Below are 19,556 nucleotides of genomic sequence, written 5' to 3'. Positions count from 1 at the left end.
TCTCTTGCATTGCATACTGTACTATTATTTACACATTGCTGTCAACTGTCAGGATTTTATTACAAGTCGTAAAATACTTGGTGTCTTTCTTAAAGTCCCAGCTCCTGGAGTCAGGGGATTAGGTGATAATCCCATCTTTCATTTCAAAATGAAAAGTTGCTCATGGTTGCAGAGAAAAGCTTGAAAAAAGAACTCAAGTGGACGCTAGAAGATCAGAATGCAAATAAAAAACATTTTTTTTAATTCATGATTTTAAAACCAGTCTCTCGATTTCTGAATGCTTGGGGTTAGCAATACTCTTTACACACTGGGTGTAAAATGCTACCACATCAGCTTTCTCCTTTCACATCATTGGCAGCATTTTACACCCATTGTGTATGGGTGTAATCCAGGGCATGGGGTGCAAGGCAGGAGAGAATTGTGGAGTACTGATGGGCTCAGAAGGATTTTGATTGGGAAATGTCGATTTCACCCTACACACAATCGGACTAAAAATATTTCCGTCAATGGTGATCAAAATTTACAGATAGGCAAAGTAAGGAAAATGCTGCTTTGGGAACATATTGTGTCCCACCCTCATGTGTATTGATGTCTGCATTAATGGAGCTGGAGCAGAGGCACCATTTAAATAGCTTTAACTTTTTGAATCGCAGCCTCTACTGTCATTAAATTACTACATTTTTACGCCCCCGTAATTTCCCTGCAACTGTGAAAATTTAAATGCATAAAACTAGAAAAAAATGCTTAAAACCCATAATTTCACTCAACTGTGAAAATTTAAATTGATGCAAATATTAAAAAAGCTAAAAAGTAAACCGATTGTCCGTTGAAATGATAAAAAATAGAGAAAATTGAATTCTGCCAAGGCTATGTATTGAAGACTCAGTTAAAATTACAAACTTTCACTTGAAGCATAAGGGGTTTCCTGGGCCTGCTTTCAGGCTAGCGACTGTAGGAAAGCATGTGATTTCAGCAGTCAGCCTGCCAGGAGCCAGCCGAGAGCAAGGTGAACTGAGCTGTGTCTCTCTGCCTTAGAAAGCAGCCTGCTTTGTCTCTCTCTAGTTTTGGTTCTTGTGTGTTAAGGTTCTGGATTCTAAGAAGTAAAGTAAGGGTTACATTGCAACTTTCCAAGAGTGGTATTTTATGTTTGTATGTAACTTCTCTGCTTGCACACCGTGAATGTAACAAGAATCAGGTCCCAACTGAGGGGTTCATAAGATTTGTGTTTTACAGTCACCTAGAGGCCCCAACTAAGATTGTGGCCCCATAGTGCTGTATAGAAATAGAGTGAGAGATAGTCCCTGATATGAAGAGCTTGTAGTCTGAATAGACAACGGAAGAAGGATCCCCATTTTACAGGGGGGATATGAGGTGCGGAGAGACTAAGCGATATGCCACAGGTCCCACAGAGTCTGAATTGAACCTCAGTTTCCCAAATCCCTCCAGTGCCTTTACTTGCTAGGAGAAGGCCCTCCTCCTTCTCTTAGCAAGAAGGAAAAAATGGACTCCCACTGGCTTGACTAGTTTAGCTAAAGAACTTGGAGATTTTGGGAGAAAAACATCAGGGAGTCAAGGAAAGTATTAAGTGCTAATAATTCTATCTTTTTATTTTCAGTTATCCACCTACATGAAAGAGGCTTTTTTTGCTGATGCTTTCCTCCTGGGAGCTGAATGCTGCTTGAATCTTCTGTCTAGGGTGACATGTGTAAATAGAAGTAAGGCACTGCCTTCTGAAGCTCTCTGTTGGAGTTGATGTGACATAAGGAGCACAGATGGATGCATTGGGGGAGGGCTGGGAGCATCTCTGGAGGAACCCAGGCATGCCTGTGTGTCACATCCCCTCAGTCCTGCAAAATGGCATGCATGCAGGTATTTGCTGTTAGCAGTTAAACATGTGTCATGCTAGAGATGCACCTGGTGTCCCCTCCTAGACATATGTACATTCCATCAAGTTCAGAGCCAAACTTCCCCAGAGTTCAGATCTGGCCTGTCTAGTTGTATTGGCAACAAAGAAAACTAGGCTTTAATAAAAGACTAAGAGTCCCTTCTGGGCCCCACAATGACCAGCCCCTCCTAACCCAGTCTGGAGGTGTCTCCTGCCAGCCCCTGTGGCTCGCCTGGCCGTGCCAGCTCTTCCCCTGCTGCCAACTGCTCAGCCATTCTTTAGGGATCTTTGGGAACATCCATTGGCAGCTACATTCACCCCAAACATTTCCAGCTACAAGGGGCCTGGGCAGCTGCAGACCTGAGCAGGGAGTTTGCTCTCCTTGGTAAGGCCTTTGCAAAAGACCTGCCATGGGCACCACATTCCCTAACTAACCTCAGGCTAGACAGACACTGTACTCTCAGCCCATAACACGGGGCAGCATTTAACTGCACCCGCAGGAGCAATCAGGGACTGAGAGTCATAATTCCCTTCCTGGTTCCCCGTCACATGCCCTTGCTCCTTCTGGCTGGTATGTTGGGAGCGGAGGCAAGGCTCCACCCATCCTTGCCTATGCATCTGCAGGCAGAGGCTGTCCTCCCATGCCTACATGCTGTGCCCCACTCAGGGTAGTTAGGGGACACACTGGGGAAAGTCACAATCTTGCCCTGAATTAGAAGCTTGCTTTGCACCTTGTGAAAGGTTTCACTCAGTGCAGGAGCGCCACCTTGTGGACGGGTCTGTGAATTAGCTTTTGCCCCAACTGGAACCCCCTTCCTTCAGTTACTCATGCTGTGACCCTCTCGCTCTCTCCTCCCCCTCCGCCCCCGACTTGGGGTGCTTCCTCTTTGTGACTTGCCCCTCTGGCCAGATAAAGTGCCACAGATAACAGTCAGGTGCCCGTAGAAAAGGTCTTCAGCCCCAGCTCAGGTCCCCATGGTCCGTGCATCTTCTTGGCTTTATGCCACCTTCCCAGGGGCTGGAATGGGGAACCCGGTCCTCCCGCTACACTGGGTTCCTATAACCAGCAACCCAAGTCTGCACAGTCCCACTCCTTGCTGCTGCTTCCCTCGGCTTCTTCCTACCCAGCCTTTCTTCCCCAAGATTTCTCTGCGTTGACCCTTCTTTCAGGGCTTGGATCCTGGGCTTATTCTCCCCCTGGGTTTCCTCCTCACGACCTCCCAGAGGATGACCGCAGACTCCTTTCCAGCAACGCTTTTCCGCTACAAACGTCCTCTCTTTATAATAACCAGCCTGTAAAGCCTGGCTCTCCCTCTGGGTGTAGCCAGGTACCATAATTGGTCTCTCGGGTCCACACTAATCCATTTAGGGCCCTGTTTTTGGATGCACACCCCATCATTCACCCCATCATTGCTGCTGATCCACAGTAAAGGCTATTGGCAGGCTGGGGAGAGTAGCAGAAATGCTTGCTCAATTCCAATCTGCTCTACACTCCAGAAAAGCAATAGGAAGAAGTTTGCTGTCCTGAACTGGCAAGAGCCCACTCTCCTGGGCTGGGATGCGGTGTAGTGCTGCTTTTCTGGGAACCCGATCTGAAGGCAGAGTACTGCTTGAGTTGACCTGCCACCTTGTGGTGCTTGTGTAGCTGCTCAGTGCACTGTGTGATGCAATGACTGATGCGTCCTCACCAGCAGCATTGTTGCTGTGGGCTTGATGTATCTGAGGAGTCCACATTTGTCCACCAGCATGTGTGTGTGTATCCCATGTCTAGCAATCTTCATTGCTTTTGACTTTGATTAGTATGCACCTTGGAGACATCATTTCACAATCTTTCCTGATCAAATTTTATTTGGATCTGGAGCGCATGTGTGTCTGAGCTCTTCAAAGCATGCAGGCTGCCGGATGTGAGCTGGACATGGGTCCAAACACCCCCTCTTTTCCCTCTCTCATCCTTCCCCCAGACTCTGGTGAAGTTCTGTCTGGACCAGAGCTGATCGGGGATTTCTCAACAAAACATTTTTGATCAGGAAGGTTTCTTGGGTCCAGGATGGGAGACCCACCCCTGCATAACCAGTAAGCCAGCCCCCCACATCTCAGATGAGCGCCCTAACTGTGTGGCTGTCGAGTCAGCCTCACTCCCTTTTGGGACCAATTACTATTTAATTATTTATACAAAGTGGAATGGCTCCAACAGGAGAAACTGAGATTGAGGAAGAGACTCTCTAGCCCCGTGGGTAGAGGACTCACCTGGGGTGTGCCAGGTTCATGACCCTGCTCTGAATCAGGCCTGGGTTTCCCACCCCCCTCAATGAGAGCCATAACCACTGGGTTATTAGCTATTCTGGGGTAGTGTCACAGTCTCTCTCTCTGGTTTTTCGTGAAAAATTTGGAAAAGTCCTGCTTACGTCTTAATGCCGGTATCAACGCAGCCGAACTTTTCAGGAAACAGAATTCTTGCTTTCCAGCCAGCCCTAGTCTGGACCCATACTTCAGATGACTGAATTCCCCTCTCGTTCCTAGCTGCCCTGCTGCAGCTAACCCTGCACTCATTCTACACATAGAACTTTATAGCCTGATTTCCCCCTCAATATTCCATTGGTGTCATTGGAGTTGACTCCTGGTGCAAGTGAGAGGAAGTTTAGACCCTTGATATCCAGGGCTATAAATCTTTTATCAGCACTGAACTGAATATAGCTCTTACCCCAAGGGAATCTCCTTCTACTGAATTGTCTGAATGACGGACAGGCCAGCTGCTCCCCGAGGGTGAATTCCACCTGCTGGCACTCTCCTGAGTATCTGGTTACCATATAACAGGCCTTGTAGCACATCAAAGCAGGGGTGAAGCCACCCTTGATGGGTAGGAGGCTTCTTTCCCATTCAGCATGATGGGGAAAGAGGTTGTCTGAGGTCAGTTATAAACATTTGATGCCCTGCAGCTGCCTGTTGTTGATGTACAACCTACCAGCCTGGGGGCGGGGGATTCATTATCCTCTTCCCACTGCTTCAAGGTGCTACCAGATGAGTTCTCCCAAAGGGGCCATTTATGAGGCAGAAAGAGAAGAATAGGACTGTGCCATAGACACAACATTGCTAACCTTGCGGCATCCCGGGGATGCCACTTCTGCCTTCAAACAAGATAAATACTGCAACGTCGTGGGCAATCGGAGGGAAAAAATGTCCCAGCCCACACGAATCCATCATCAAATAAGGGACAGGTGCTGTACATCATGGGGCACCAATATAGCCAGCTCTACATCATCATTAGCCATGGGGCAAGAGGAATGAGACAGGAGAGAAGAGACAAGTTTCACAAGAAGGATGGAGGAGGCATTCAGCTGCTCCGTCTTGCTGGTGTGGCATGGGCATGCTCTCCCCACATTGATCCTCAGGGTCCCAACTCTGAGCTGCAGATGCAAATCAAGTGCAATGCCACTGAAGTAAATGGGATTACACTGGTATAGGGGAAGGCTGGGCACTGTAGAAAACCCTCAGACCTCTAGGAACTGTCTCCTATGTCCTGTCCTTTGCCCCCTGCAGAGCTGCACTGCTCCATAAGGGTACAACAAGTATATGTAATCAGCTTAGTTTTGTAGCAAGGGAGATTCAGGTTAGGTATAAAGAAAAACTTTCTACTATAAGGACAGTTAAGATCAGGGGCGCTGGAATAATTTGTATAGTGGGGGGGCTGAGAGCCATTAAATCAAAGTGTAAACCCTGTATAGGATGGAAACCACTTCAAGCCAGGGGATGCGGCAGCACCCATGGTTAGCTCTGGAACTGGGGTTACCAAGGGAGGTTGTGGAATCCCTGTCATTGGAGGGTTTTAAGAACAGGTTAGTCAAATACCTGCCAGGGATGGACTAGATAATACTTAGTCCTGCCTCAGTGCAGGGGACTGGACTAGATGGCCTATCAAGGTCCCTCCCAGTCCTACATTTCCATGATTGTAATTCATGCACTGACTTACCTCTGTAGAATGGAGCTGGTTGCTTCAAGCTCATCTCTGAGTGCTGTGGAAGCCACAAAGGGCACAATTTGGCTGTTCAGCCTTCAGAAAGTGTTCCATGTGGAAATTCTCTGTAGGCCTCGCCTCCCCCAACCGCTTCCCCATCTCCCCAGTCTCCTTATGGCAGAGTGAATTGGAGAAGCCCAGCGCCCTTTCCTGTTGAATCCAACAAGAAAGTTGGACCGAGTCCCCGGGTGGGTCAATCCCTGCCCACTCACTCTTGTGTCTACTTGTTAATTGCAAGAGACCTATTCCACTTGAAGGACCGTGAATAAAAGACAGTAGCTAATGACTAAGGGCTGGGAACCATAGTCTCTAGTTAAACAAAACTCCTGCTGACTTCAATGGGAATTTTGCCTGCCAACGAACTGCAGGGTCGAGCACTAAATTACACCCAGAGACAGTCGCTTCCTTCTTTGGTTATGCTTGCTGTTAAACATGTTTTCCCCTCCCTCCCCTTCTCCTCTTCAGAACACTTTGTGCCAAATGACTCCACATATCCCGCAGGCCTCCCCTCCCAGTCCCTGCTCTCCCTGCCGGGAAAGTGGCTACCTCTTGGATAAGGGATTGTGGTTTCCGAAGACTCACACCTTGTCTTCCCCCCACCTCCCACCCACCACTTCTCTCCCTGCACACATTGTTACGGCGATCCACACAATCTTTTATCATTGTAACTTTTATTTTAGGCTGCGTGTGTCTGTTCAGGCAGTGTCCCGGCGGAGGGGGTTTTTGAGTCAATGGCGTGCCATCTTGCATCTGTGTATGTACCTGTGTCGGTGATGGGTTTGTGTCTGGTGGAGGGATGTCTGTGTCTCAGGGTGTCATCTCTGTACCTGTTGTGTGTTACGGATCTGTGTGTGCATGGGTGTGCACCTGTGGGCTTCTCTGCTTCTGCATGTGTCATCTGTGTGCCTGGCTTTCAGCGTGGTGTCACAGTACGCGTATGTGTCTGGTGGATCAGTGCTGGGTCATGCCGGGCATGTATCCATGGTGTCTTTGGCGGGGAGGAGTGCATGTGTGTGAATCAGTGCTGTCGTGTGTGTGTGTGTGTGTGTGTATGTGTGTGTGAGAGAGAGAGAGAGAAAGACTAAGAAGCAGTGCTGTGTACGCTGGGAATTGGTGTCTTGGGAGTGTGTTTTGGTGCATGTGTGTGTGGTGTCTCTGGGGGGGGTGTTTTTGGGGTGGGGGTAGGTGTTTGGTGTCTCTGGAGATTGTGCGTGTGTGTGCAGTGTCTCTGGTAGGGGGTGCCTCTGTGTGCTTGTGTGTGTGTGTGGTGTTGGCTGTTGCAAACCTTCCAAGTGATTTGTGGCTCTGACAGGTTGAATTGTGGGTAAAGTGCACTGCAAATGGGCAGCAAATTGGAAGTCTGGCTCCCCGTGGAGAGGCCATCCATCACCTCCGCGCAAGGCTGCAGCTGCCACCATTTGATCATCCCTCCCCAGATTACACAGAGTTCCTTTGGGTCCTCCCATAATTCACATCCCCCTGAGGGCCGGATAGTGTCCCCCTGGCCACCCCAGCGCTTTAATCTCCTCTGAAAGTGAGGCACTTTGTCACTCCCAGCCTTCACCCTTCCTGCCCTGCCAGCTCAGGAAGCATGGCCATAATACTTCAGGGTCGGTGGCTTAGGATGAGTGATGGAGCAGGGATGGGAAATGATTACACGGGGGCAGGCTGACCCATTCATACTCCTAGCAGTTTACCTTCCCTGCATGGAGGGGCACCGGGAAACGGATGTGGCTGCAGTCAGCCTAAGACTCTCCAGGTGAGTCCATGCATGTGCAGGTCATTCATGCACACAAGCAACGAGGGGGCTGGCAGGAGAGGAAGGACACTCTGAGCCACAGAGCAAAGTCTCCAAAAACTACAGTGCCCCTAAACTATGCCCGACAGCACCTCCTGCTGGGAGAGGCTGGGACTGGAACAGCCAGGAGCTCTCACAGCCAGTGCTCCTACACCACTCCTCATGGCATCGCCTGCTGGGAGAGACTGGGACCAGTGCTGCTGTGTGCTCCCCTCACGGCCAGTGCCCCTGCTGGGAGAGCAAGGCCTAGAATGACAATGAGCGGCCCAGACACCATTCCCAATGGTGTCTCCTGCTTCTGTTAAGTTGCTCTAATGTTGGCTCAGTGTATTCTGTGGTGAGAGAGACTAATACATAGTAAAATATGGCAGCTAGGAACTGCGGGGGAAGAACCAGGGGGGCAGCATCCAGGGGGGAGGGCCAGGGGTCCACCATCACTGGAATTGTTTTGACTGTTTTACCGTGGCCCCTAAATTGGTTTGATCCAAATGGGGGTTCTGTTCTTGATGCTTATTAAACTCTAATCTCAATGTCATTCCTCATTGTTACAGCTGGACGCTGGCCAACATATTGAAACAAGAAGAAATGAAAAGACTTAGGAGGTGGCTGAAAGGCTCAGCGGAGTAACCTCTAGGCGGGGAGAGCTGGAGTGACCTGACGTGAGTGAGGAACTATTTCAAGGCTTACTTAAAAAAAAAAAAAAAAAAGGCCAATTATAAATTGTTCCCTTCTGACAGTGGAAGGTTTAGCAAACAGCAACCGGGATGAAAGTGAATGTGAGGGTAGGAATCTCCAGGAATGTGCCTGGAAGGGGTTCTCTGTAGGGACTGAACTTCTGGTTCTAAAGCACAAGCATCAACAAGCTGAGCAAAAGGACCGTGGGGGTAGCTCGGAGGCAGTAGCAGACTCATAAAACCTCTATACTTGGTCTTGGCTCTAGAGCAGTGGTTCAGTGGATATGGTGTTCCCAAGCCCGGGCTTGAGCATCCACACTGCATTGTAAACCTGGGTTTGCAATTGCCGGTCCTGGGTATCACAGCTGTGCTAACACATCCATACTGCACTATGTAGACCTTCTGACTTGTGTCTATGGCTTTATGTACATCCATATGGCAAAATGACAGGGACTTGGACTAAAGGGTCAGTGTCACCCTATGACAGGTGCCGAGTGGGATTGTCAACCTAATTCCCATTGATTTCAATGGACTTATGAAAACCCCACTAGTTCCCTACGTACCTTTAAAAATCTGGCCTAAGTGACTTGCCCAAGGTCACACAGGGTATCTGTGGCACCATCAGAACTTCAACCCAGATCTCGTAAGCCCCACTCCAGTGCCTTAATCACAAGGCCATCCTGGCTCTTAGAATGGGGGCTGGAACAGCTATTCCAGTCCTGAGACCCTATTCAGCTCTGCTAGTACCCCTCCTGCTCATTCAGCCCTAAAACAGTTCTGCTGATACACCCCAATCCTGATCTGCTTTACTCCCTGCCATTCCAGTCAGGGACTTAAAGCAGTTCTGCCTCTGTGCTTTCAACATGACCTGGTGCACCCCTTCTGCAGAGCAGAATTGTGTAGTTATTGGAGGCTTTATGCTGTGGACCAAATCACCCCTAGAGGACTAGACTGAGACCTCCAAACTCATTCCACTTGTGTTGAGAAACCTACAAGTCTCCAGATATGTGAGGTGCCTCCCCCAACTCGCCACCAAGACAAAAAGCTCCAAAATTAACATTGAGAGAGAGACGAGAAGTCTGCAGGAAAATCAATTAATGATAAAACCCTTCAGCAAACACAGGCAATTTTATCATTTTATGCTGCTATCTAAGCAGTAATATATATATGTGTGTGTGTGTGTGTGTGTGTGTGTGTTATGTATATTAAATTACATCTCCAAGACACTGGGTCAGAAATCTGTGCTCCTGCAGCCTGCTTTTTAATCTCCTATTAAACACTACATCTTCTGATTGCTTTTGTCAGCTCTCTAAATTTAATAACTGAACTAACCATCTTCTCCCATTGTTCATATATAAATAAGTGTTGGATCGATACAGCGCATCTTAAAAAAGCCCCTGCCTTTGAAAAATGAGAGGAGTGAAGCCTTGCCAACAAATGCAAGAAAATTATGACTTTGCACCTCCAACACTGTTTATAACCAGAAAAACCCTTCCATTAAATGTTCTCTGGCACCAAAAAAAATTGGATCAATGAGGACTATATGAGCTTTTATTTTCTGAGCTGGGGAATAGATTGTCTGGGTGTCATTCATCCTCACCTTCCCTATGCTCCATGGCTAAATTTTGGGATGTAATTAGGTCACCAGTTACTGCAGTTGCCACAGCCTTGTAATGTTTGCGATGTCCCTGTGACCCTGGCAGACCAGATGCCAATGCACGCCAAAGCTCCAGGCCAATTCACCTGTGTATTAGTATAGATCAAAGTGATTATGAAATATATGAGAGTACAGGTGGTATTTAAACTTCATGAAAGCTAATGAGATGTTACTTGCATTGTTTTCACTTATCTGTATCCAGCTATAATGTAGAACAAACATTTACATTATGGATACCCCTGTAACCAAATAACCCATCAAACGAGAAAGAAGCCTTGTATCATGCAAATAAAGAACTTTAACAGACAAGTGCTAATTTCAAAGCAAGTGGTCGTTGTGTGTGATGATCGGAGGTCAAAGACTCAAAATGCATTCCTTGCTCTCTGTCTTCAAAGGCAAAGCCCACGTGGGTAGTGACCCTGTCAGCTTGTTCTCTGTGAGAAGAGGCTATAAGTATGGATTAAGGGAAATATCCTTCATCTCTGGACTGTTTGGATTCTCACAGGGTGGAATAACTGAATGAGAAGACTGAGATCCCCAGAGTTATTCTGGGTAGCCTGGAGAGACTTTTGGGAAACTGATAGATTACTACATTTCTGCTACCATTTGGACTTCTAGACTGTGCCTCAGCTGTATATGTGTTACATGCTTTAACCTCTCAATAACTCTCATTTCCTTTTCTTAACTAATTAACCTTTAGGTAGTTTACTATAGAATTGGCTACCAGTGTTGTTTTTGGTGTAAAATATAGGGCAGGCTACCAAATGATCTGGGGTAAGTGACTGGCCTCTTGGGATTGGAAGCAACTTAAATTGGTCAAGTTTGGTGTAAGTGACCTTTTATCACAAAGTCCAGTTTGTCTGGGTGACAGGATAGACTGGAGAGTCTAAGGGAACTGTCTGTGACTTCATGGTAAGACTGGTATAGTGATCCAGGCGCTCACATTTGTTACCGGCTTGGTGAAATCTAGTTATAAAACACACCACTAGTTTGGGATGTCTGCCCTGTTTTCTGACAGTCTGCCCTAAGGTGGGCACTCATGGTCATGAGCGACTCCAGACAGCATGACAGTCCCTCTTTAGTGGCTGGTCCACATAGAACATAACAGTCTACTGTTGTTACTAGCTAATGGAGTCACTCCTTTAGCTCAAGTGGTAGAGGCCTGTGCAATGATACTGAAGGGGATCAGTCAGTATGGCTGTAGTACATTTGAAAATGTTATGCTCCCACCCTGTAATGGCTGGCTCACATAAAGGATAATAGTTTACTACTGCTATCATATAATGGAATTACTCCTTTAGTTCAAGGGGCAGCAAGTCTGTGCTATGGGGATGAAAGTCCTGGGTTCAAACCCTGCTAATGACCCATACAGGAGGCGGAAGTGGATATTGTTGCATCCTGGCTCCATCACCCCATCCTCAGATCTTTTCACCAGTTCTCCCCATATTCACATATCAAGATTCAGTCCAAAATTCCCTTAAGTGACACTAGAATCTCGAGTAACTCCAGCTGAGTTGCTCTGGGTTTATACCATGCAGAGAAACTCTATTGACTTCCCTGGAATTATGTCTGATTAAGACTGGCATAACTGAGTAAAAAATTTGTCCCCGTCTTTGAAAATGCACCAACCTTTGCTCACCACCCCCACCCGCCCCCATTCCCTCTGCTCTTTTAGCACTGACCTCCTATCTGGTCTTCCCTGGTGGGAGAGCCTTCTTCATTGCAGCTCCTGATGGCCTCCCTCTCTCTCCTCCTCCTCCTCAGTTCTCCATCGTCAAACCTCACCTCAGGCACATTCTCTCCCCTGCCTGTGCCTCGTTTATGCAAGATTTCCAGCTGGACTTTTCAGCCCTCAGGGGTTTGAAGAGGCTGCCGGAAGGCATCTGGCACCAGGAAGGATAGACTGTTTTGGCAGAAGACTGGGAGTCAGGACTGCCTTCCAGAGAGAGACTAAAGAAGCTCCAGCTATTCAGTTTATCAAAAAGAAGATTAAGGAGGTGACTAGATCATGGTCCATAAGGCCCAGATCCTTAAAGGTAGATAGGCACCTAAGTAAGTACCTTTTAGAGCTCTGTCTGAGGTGCCTTCATGGAGAGAGGATTTCTGAGAGTAGGGGGCTTTTTGGTTTATCCAGCAAAAGCAAAATGAGAGCCAGTGGCTGAAAGCTGAAACTCAACACATTTTGCTGGGAAATAAGATGCAAATTTGTAACAAGGAGACTCATTTAACCATTGGAACAACTTGCCCAGGACCAGACTCATTCTCCATCACTTGGAGTGTTCAGATCAAGCTCTGACGTCTCTTTCTAAGAAATATACCCTGTGGTTGAGCTACAGTATCAGGCTAGAGGCAGGAATTACAGGGCAACATTCTCTGTTCTGTGTTGTGCAGGAAGGTCAGACTAGATGGTCTGAATGGTCCCTTGTGGCCTTCAAGTCTGAGTGAAATCTTGCTCCCACTGAAGCCACTAGAAGTTTTGCTGTTGACTCTAATGGATTCCAGGATTTCACCCTATGAAGGTCTTCTCAACTCTGCTACTGCCTCACTAGCTGACCTTGGACAACTCAATTAACCTCTCTGTGCCTCCATTTCCCTACCTTTTCAAATAGAGATGGTCCTACTGACCTACCTCCCAGGAGAGGGATTGGGGTGAATCAATGTTTGTAAAGTGCACTGAGATCCTCAGCGAGAAAGTGCACAAGGGGCCTGCCTTGCCATGTTAAATGGGCTCTCTTGTGCACACATGGCCGTCAAGGAGAGTAGTGCCATTGCAGTCCCTGGCGTTACTCCAGATTCCCACTGGAGGAAGTGATATGGGAACACGGCTCAGAGACTCTCTGAGCCTGGTGATGTTTGCTCTTCCCTGGTATGTCTGCTCAATAATGGGCAGAAGGTGGGTAAGCGCCTTTGGGTTCTGGACAAACTCTGCTCCTGCTGTCAGTCTTGCTCATTGCTGCAGAGCTCTCTGCTCCTGCTGCGGGAAGGAGGGAAGCAGGCAGTTTAGTTTAATGAGTATTGGAGCCCAGATCCTTAAACACTCCATTTCCAGGGCCCGGCACTTGGTTATAGGCCATGAATTTTTGCAGCTGTTGATTAATGGGGAAATAAATGTCCAGCTCTGTAAAGCCATTGGCCTCGGTCTCTGGTAATGGCAGCTGGTAGCAACATCCACCCTGCCCCCTTCCTTCTCATCCCTGCCAGCTCCTCCCAAGACAGCAGCTCCCTCCTTACCTTGGTGAAACATGGGCACATCTAGATGCTTCCTGGTGCATAACTACAGAGAGCATCAGATGGCCTTGCAGCTATGAGTGTGCACAGAGCGGGGCCCTGCAATGGGGAACGATCCCGAACAGACCTACGCGTGCTGCGTGTGTGTTGTGGGGAGAATACGGCCCCTTCATGGGGCATAAATCTAAGAGTGGGACTGTACTTGTGTTGGACTGACATTCCAAGGAGGAAAAAATATGCCAGGAGGGGGAATTCCTTCCCCAGAGCCATGTAAATCACTCTGGCTCAGCCAGTTGCATTTAGATCAAGCTCCATGCAGCCAGGGGCAGTAGTTGGGCTAACAGTGACCTCTGCCTGCTTTGCAAATTCCGGATGGATTTACTGTGGGCTGTCTATCCTCCTCCTCCCTGCAAACACTTCATGCTGCCAGCTGCTTCGCATGTCAGCAGCTGACGGGCTGATGCGCAGGTGCCAGGCAGCTGCCTGGTGTAACAGAGACACAGGGGTGGATCATGGAGTGGGAGTTTGGAAGGGGAAGGATGGAAGGGAATGTCTGGCAGGGTGGGGGCTGCTATGTGGGGGAGGAAAGGTGAGAGACAGGCCCAGTCGGGGAGGAAGAAAAGGAGACAGATTGAACAGCTGAGTCATCATCACTTTGTTACCAAGGTAGAGAGTGTGATTGCTGCCCAGGACTCATGGCTATTGGAAATGGAGGGCTTTGAAAGAAGTGGCATCATCTAGGGGGTAGGGCACTGGGAGTCATTTCTCGCTCTGCCACTGACCTGCTACGTGACTGTGACCAAATCACTTCCCTGCTCAGTGCCTCAGTTTCCCCATCTGTAACATGGAGATCATACCACTGACCTCCATTTGTTCTTGAAGCTTATGGAGGCAACATGCAAGGAACTTAGCATTAGCCACCACCAACCTATGCAGCTGGTCCGAGGCTGTGGGTGGGTGATGGAAACAGGGTGAGGGCTTTGGAAATCTATATCCCCTCCTTCCTATTAAAACAATTCTGTCTAGATAACCCTTAAAATGATTTGCTGCCCTTGAAAAATGACCTGGGGTCCTGCTTCTACTGTGGGCTCATTCATGAAGGCCTGGTCTATGCTGGAAATGTTATCCCAGTATTATAACCGTGTTGGTTAGGGATGTGATTTTTTTACTGATATACCAGTAAAAGCCGTAGCGTGGACATCTTTATATTGGTATTCAGGTGCCCTATACTCTTACAATTTATTTCACTTCCCAAAATGGAATAGGGTATACCAGGATAAGCATTTTTATACCAGTGTCACTGCATCCACTGTTTGCCACTTTAAGCAGTAAGCTTTCTAATGTAGCTTGGACCTTTGGGACTGATCCAAAACTCACTGAAGCCAGAGGAAATCTTTCCAGTGGTGTCAGTGTGCTTTGGATCAGGCCCTAATCCTCCCTCACTCCTGCGATTTGTGGAAACCAGCCGTGTTTCATGAATAGTTTTTGTTTCAGTGAACTGACATTTATTTATTTTTGTTAAAAAAAACAACAAAAACAGTATGTCAAAAAATTCCCAACCAACAATAGCTGCACCCTCTAACACAGAACACCCCCGAGCCTCTTGCTCTTTTCTCTCTGTTACCTATAGGCTCCTATTTACACTGTTCAGGATCAGACGGTATTATTATCCTCCCCAGGTGGCCAGTTGTGAATTCTGCCAGCACAGAACATGCCTTCAAAAAAGAACCTATTCCCCCATTCAGAAACAGAGAGAGATGTTTGCAGTAATGGGGGGTTGAATTCCAATCGTATGTTACACTCCAAAGTCTAAAGGGTGAGATAAGCAAGGCCTCCTTTGAACAGTGCATTTTCAGTCATCCATCGAAAAAGGACCTGGCAGTTCCATCCTTTTGTTTCTCCCTGGCTTCAGAGAACAGCAAACAAGGCGTTTTTATTCCTTTGTAGGCAGAAGGAGGGTTCCTTTACAGGGAAGATGGGGGAGAAAGCAAAAGGGAGGGAGAAAGGAAGGAGGCAGAACAGAAATGAGTATAATTAAAACTACTTATTATTCATGTTGCGGTAGCACCTAGGAACCCCCATCTTGGACCATGATCCCATTGTGCTAGGTGCTGTACAGACACCTAACAAAAAGATGGTCCCTGGCCCACAGAGCTTACTTCATATTAAAACTCTGGATACAAAGTATCACAACTTTTGGGGAAAAATTAGATCCACATGAGCGCACTGTCTGTGTCGCCCTCTCCCGGCTTACGTAGTGCAACTCCCCATGTCATTCACCAGCCACTGGAGGGTAGATATTCAAAAGAGGAACCATCAAGGCCCAGAGCTGTGTGCGTTGGGTGCTGGGCTCTGTTGAAAATCTGCCCACTGGTGTCACAATGGGAGCTGCTGGGTGGGAGCTGCTGGGAGCTGTCCCTTATTCCAGCACCTAACTGGGAGCTGAGTTGTTCTGCAAAATTTGGCCCTGGTTGTGAGGACTGAGGGTGAGATTCACAAATATATTTAGCTGCCTAATTCCCATTGATTTCCTACCCTGAGCCCTTAAAACTGGCTACACAAGGCAGCTGGTTGTTTTGGAGCTAAAGGACCTAAGCTCTCTCCAACACACTGGTGGGTAAGAGCTCAGTGCTTGTTTCTGGCCCCTAACTCACTGAAGGCACAAACCGAGTTCAGAACTAGACCTGAACTTTCCCACATTGGTGGGTAACTCAACTCCCCAGGACCGGCTGAGCCTTTCCCAGCCTTTGTTAGCTGGCCCTTTAAATCTGGGAGAAACAAGCACCTGTAACCCTAAGGTGTCCATTTTGCACCAAACTGCCCTCCTCTCCCTTCTAGCTAGCAGGGATATTTCCATGCTGTTAGGTTTTCCCTCCTTCCTTTATGCTTGAGTCCATAATGGAGCTTCTATGAGGGCTGGCAGGTGCATATGTAAAAGCTATATTACTGTCTCTTGGAAAGATGTGGGCCTGCTCTTGTTCACAGCGCTTGCAGACCCACTCCCTTAGCTCACCAGCTAGAGGCTTGAGTCTTTGGAATCAAAAGTGAGGAGATCAACTGCATGCACTGGGTTACTGGTGAACCATGTAGGGCTGGGGGCAGCTGGCTCATGCCTTGGAAAGAAAGAGTGTCTTTTGTTCATGCAGTCATCTGTCTGAGTCATTCAGGAACAGCTTTGGTGGGGCTTGGAAGAAGTCTCATGTAGGGTTCTTAAGCAGAAATCCCTCCTTAATATAGTGCACTGCAGAGGGGTAGTGTGAAGTGGGGAAACAAAGGACTCTGTGGGGAGGGAGGGCAGGGATGTGCAATGATTGGAGCGGCTTTGAAAAGAATCCTCTTAAAGCCAGGTAGGGTGAGTTGTGCTTCTCTGTTTTAGGGAGCAGCCTGTTTTGTTTCTCTCTGGGTTGGGGTTCTTGCGTGCTCTGAATTCTAAGAAATAAAGCAGTGTTACATTGCAGCCTGCCAGCAAGAGTATTCCATGTTGGATGTGATTTCTCAGTTTGCATGCTGCGAAACATAACAGACTCTGACGCAGAGATGGGCTCCCCCTGCCTCCTTCCTCTGCCCTTGGGAGCAGAAGAACCACAGCTGGGAGCCTGGAGTGCCTTGACCCTCTACCACAACTGCATGTAAGTAGAGAGGGGAAGGGGGTGTATATTTTGTAGAGTGAGGAGTGCCTGAGGGAAGGAAGGGGAACATGGCTTGCAGCTTCTCTAGCTTCACTCCCATTAGGGTTACCCCTAAATATCCAGGGCCAAAGGGGGAGGGATCAAAACACAGCCCCTCCCCTTGGAATAACTTTCCCACACATCCTGTGGACTTCACACTCCCTAATCGCTTTCCCTTGTCGAGTCTGTCGGGTCTACAGGTATTTGCTGCCATAGGTCTGCCTGGCAGCACACACGAAGCTTAATTACAGACTGAGTCCAGCTGCAGCTCTTTTCAAGGCAGCTATAGTATTGTGTTGAGCTGCACATGGCACACAACCTATTAATTAGCACCACCTTGCAGCCAGTAAATGAAACCCCCAGCAGCTTGCTCGGTCTCGGTAAAGCGTTTGGGGCCACTGGGATGAACGTCCCAGAGGCAGGAGCCGTGTTTGCTCGGCTTATTAACCAGGGGAGCAGAGGAGGAAAGTTTATTGCTTGTGACTTTGGTATTTGGTGCTGGATCTGCAGCCCTGGAGACTGAATCTATAGGTCTTAGGTAGTCATATGGCCCTGCCTCAGGAGAGACACCAAGGACAGAGTAGACTATGGGGACTGAGCTCTCCTCCCAACCACTGGAGCTGATCCCTCCAGATGTGTGTGGAGGCCGTTGGCAGGCAGTATCGGGGACGCTTGCCCTCCTATCACCCAGGCAGACCCTGCTGCATGATAAATGGAGAGCTTCATACTCCAGAGCAGTGAAGTTGGCCCTAAATCCCACCCGCTTTTGAAAGCGAAGAGGAGGAATTCAGGGGGCAAATGTCACATTTCATTACCCTGGTATCACTCCACTCAAATCAGTGGGACCCAGGAAAGGCTACGTCGGGCTTCAGAGCAGAAATAGGCCCCCGTGCTGCCACATGCTTAATCAGATGGGGAGAGCTGTGGCTGGATCCATAGGATGGAGTGTAACCAAGCGAGTGCGCTTCAGGGTTTAGGGGGCATGATCCGAGCCCTGCTCTTGTGCCGAGCGATAGCCGGTGATGTCACGAGAACCTTGCATTAGGGGGATACTCATCCTCCTTCTTATATTTCGCCTGTGGGATTGAGCTGCTCCTTTCTCCATGCTGTGCCTTGTGGTGCAGAGGAGGGTGGTGTGACGGGTGAGGCTGGGTGATGCCCTGTCATGCCAAGTGTTGGGCTGGATCCTGATCTCAGCCATGCCAGCGGACACCTTGAGTAAGCGAAGGGGCTGCTTTGGATTTACACTGGTGTTAGCGAGAGCGGAGTCTGGCCCCTTGTCAGCGAGGCTATCAGGAGCTGCGCCACAGTTTGGGTGGAGCAAAGGAAGTTGCATTTATTCACTGGAGATCGCCTGGCTGGGGGCCACAGTGCTCCTCAGATGTTCTGCGAGTCCAGATGGTGAAGGGGGAGACAGAGGCTGCATTTCCCAAAGAAAATTCCATTAATCACTGCTTCCCCCTCACCAAACTTCTCAACTTGCCTCCACAGACTCCTTAATCCTGCCAGTTCGTGTTGCCTGCAGCTGAGAGACTCCTAGCCTGGCATGGTGTACATGGGAAAGCCGAGCGGGTGGGAGAGGAAAATGGCACCCACCTGCCTCCAACGGGTGGGGAACTTGATGGGGCTGGTGGCAGTTGGGACAACCCTGGCTGGATGGGAGAGGAGCCCACATGCTGAGCGGACACTGGGTTGCTCCTGTCCTTCAGGGTCACTGGCACTCAATGGCATAGGGAGGAAGGGAGGCGATTGGTCCCTTGCTCTCCCCTTTCATTAATTTAAACCCTAGTTTGGGCCACATGGTGCCGCTTTGTGCGCTGTTCAGTGTGAGGGAATGGACCGGGCAGGGTTCTGATACTGGGCATGGCAGGAGGGCAGGGTGTGATTAAGCTTGTTGCTTTCACCCTCTTCTCCCAAGGCCAGTTTCCAGTGTGGTTAAAAGGAATCGTTCCCTGAAGTAAAAGACCTGGGCTCTCACTGTGAGCCTGGAGCTCACAGGATAGGGGAAGACCTTGTGGCCTGCATGGGCTGAGGTTCCCCCTTTTTGTACCCTCTGCCCCCATCATAGGCTGCAGGGAGAGCGGGGGACTCAGAAGAACGAGCTGAGTTCTAGGGTAGGCTGAGGAGGCCGGGTTATGGGTCATGTGGCTGGAGACCCGGGAACTGAAACCACTTAAAATGCCTGGCGGGTGAGGGTACGGGTGGCAGGGCGGGTAGCACCACTCCCCTGCATTAAGTTGAATAAAATTGACAGCCTGGTGCTTAAAATCCATCCCCTTGTTTGTCCTCAGTCGCCAGCATGCCTACGCCAAAGGATCGCAGCTGGAAGGCCAGGCTGCAGTGCACCCACAGGGTGAGGACACCATCCCATGGAAGCCAGGGATGAGAGAAGCATCCTTAACGCTTTGGGGTCTGGAGGCTCCGGCAGTTCATTGTCGATCGTGTCTCTATTTTTGCATAGCTCGTGAGTTCATTGTTCTGATTAAAGGAGGGGCTATAGCGGAATCTCCTCTTTCTCTTCTACGGTGGCTTCTATTATGTCTCCCTCCCCTAGGTGGAGAATCTTTGACATGTGGTATTTCTAGTTGCTTCAGGCCAGGAGAGAGGGAGCGGGGGTAGTGGGGAAAGAGAGCA

At 48.8% G+C, this 19,556-nt stretch overlaps 1 protein-coding gene across 1 annotated transcript in view; it reads left to right on the top strand.

Annotated features, from left to right (window-relative positions):
- Nucleotides 1-19,556, top strand: part of MLN (motilin) — a 266,464-nt gene that overhangs the window by 198,161 nt on the left and 48,747 nt on the right. The window contains exons 4-5 of the mRNA XM_074936286.1: nt 1,616-1,715; nt 8,247-8,354. The gene's annotated coding sequence lies outside the window, so the exon portion shown is untranslated. The remainder of the gene's footprint in view (nt 1-1,615; nt 1,716-8,246; nt 8,355-19,556) is intronic.

The sequence above is a fragment of the Natator depressus genome, chromosome 21, assembly GCF_965152275.1.
Source record: "Natator depressus isolate rNatDep1 chromosome 21, rNatDep2.hap1, whole genome shotgun sequence".
Taxonomy (NCBI): Eukaryota; Metazoa; Chordata; order Testudines; family Cheloniidae; genus Natator; species Natator depressus.
Note: the sequence above shows the minus strand (reverse complement) of the source record. Positions and strands in the feature narration are given on the sequence as shown.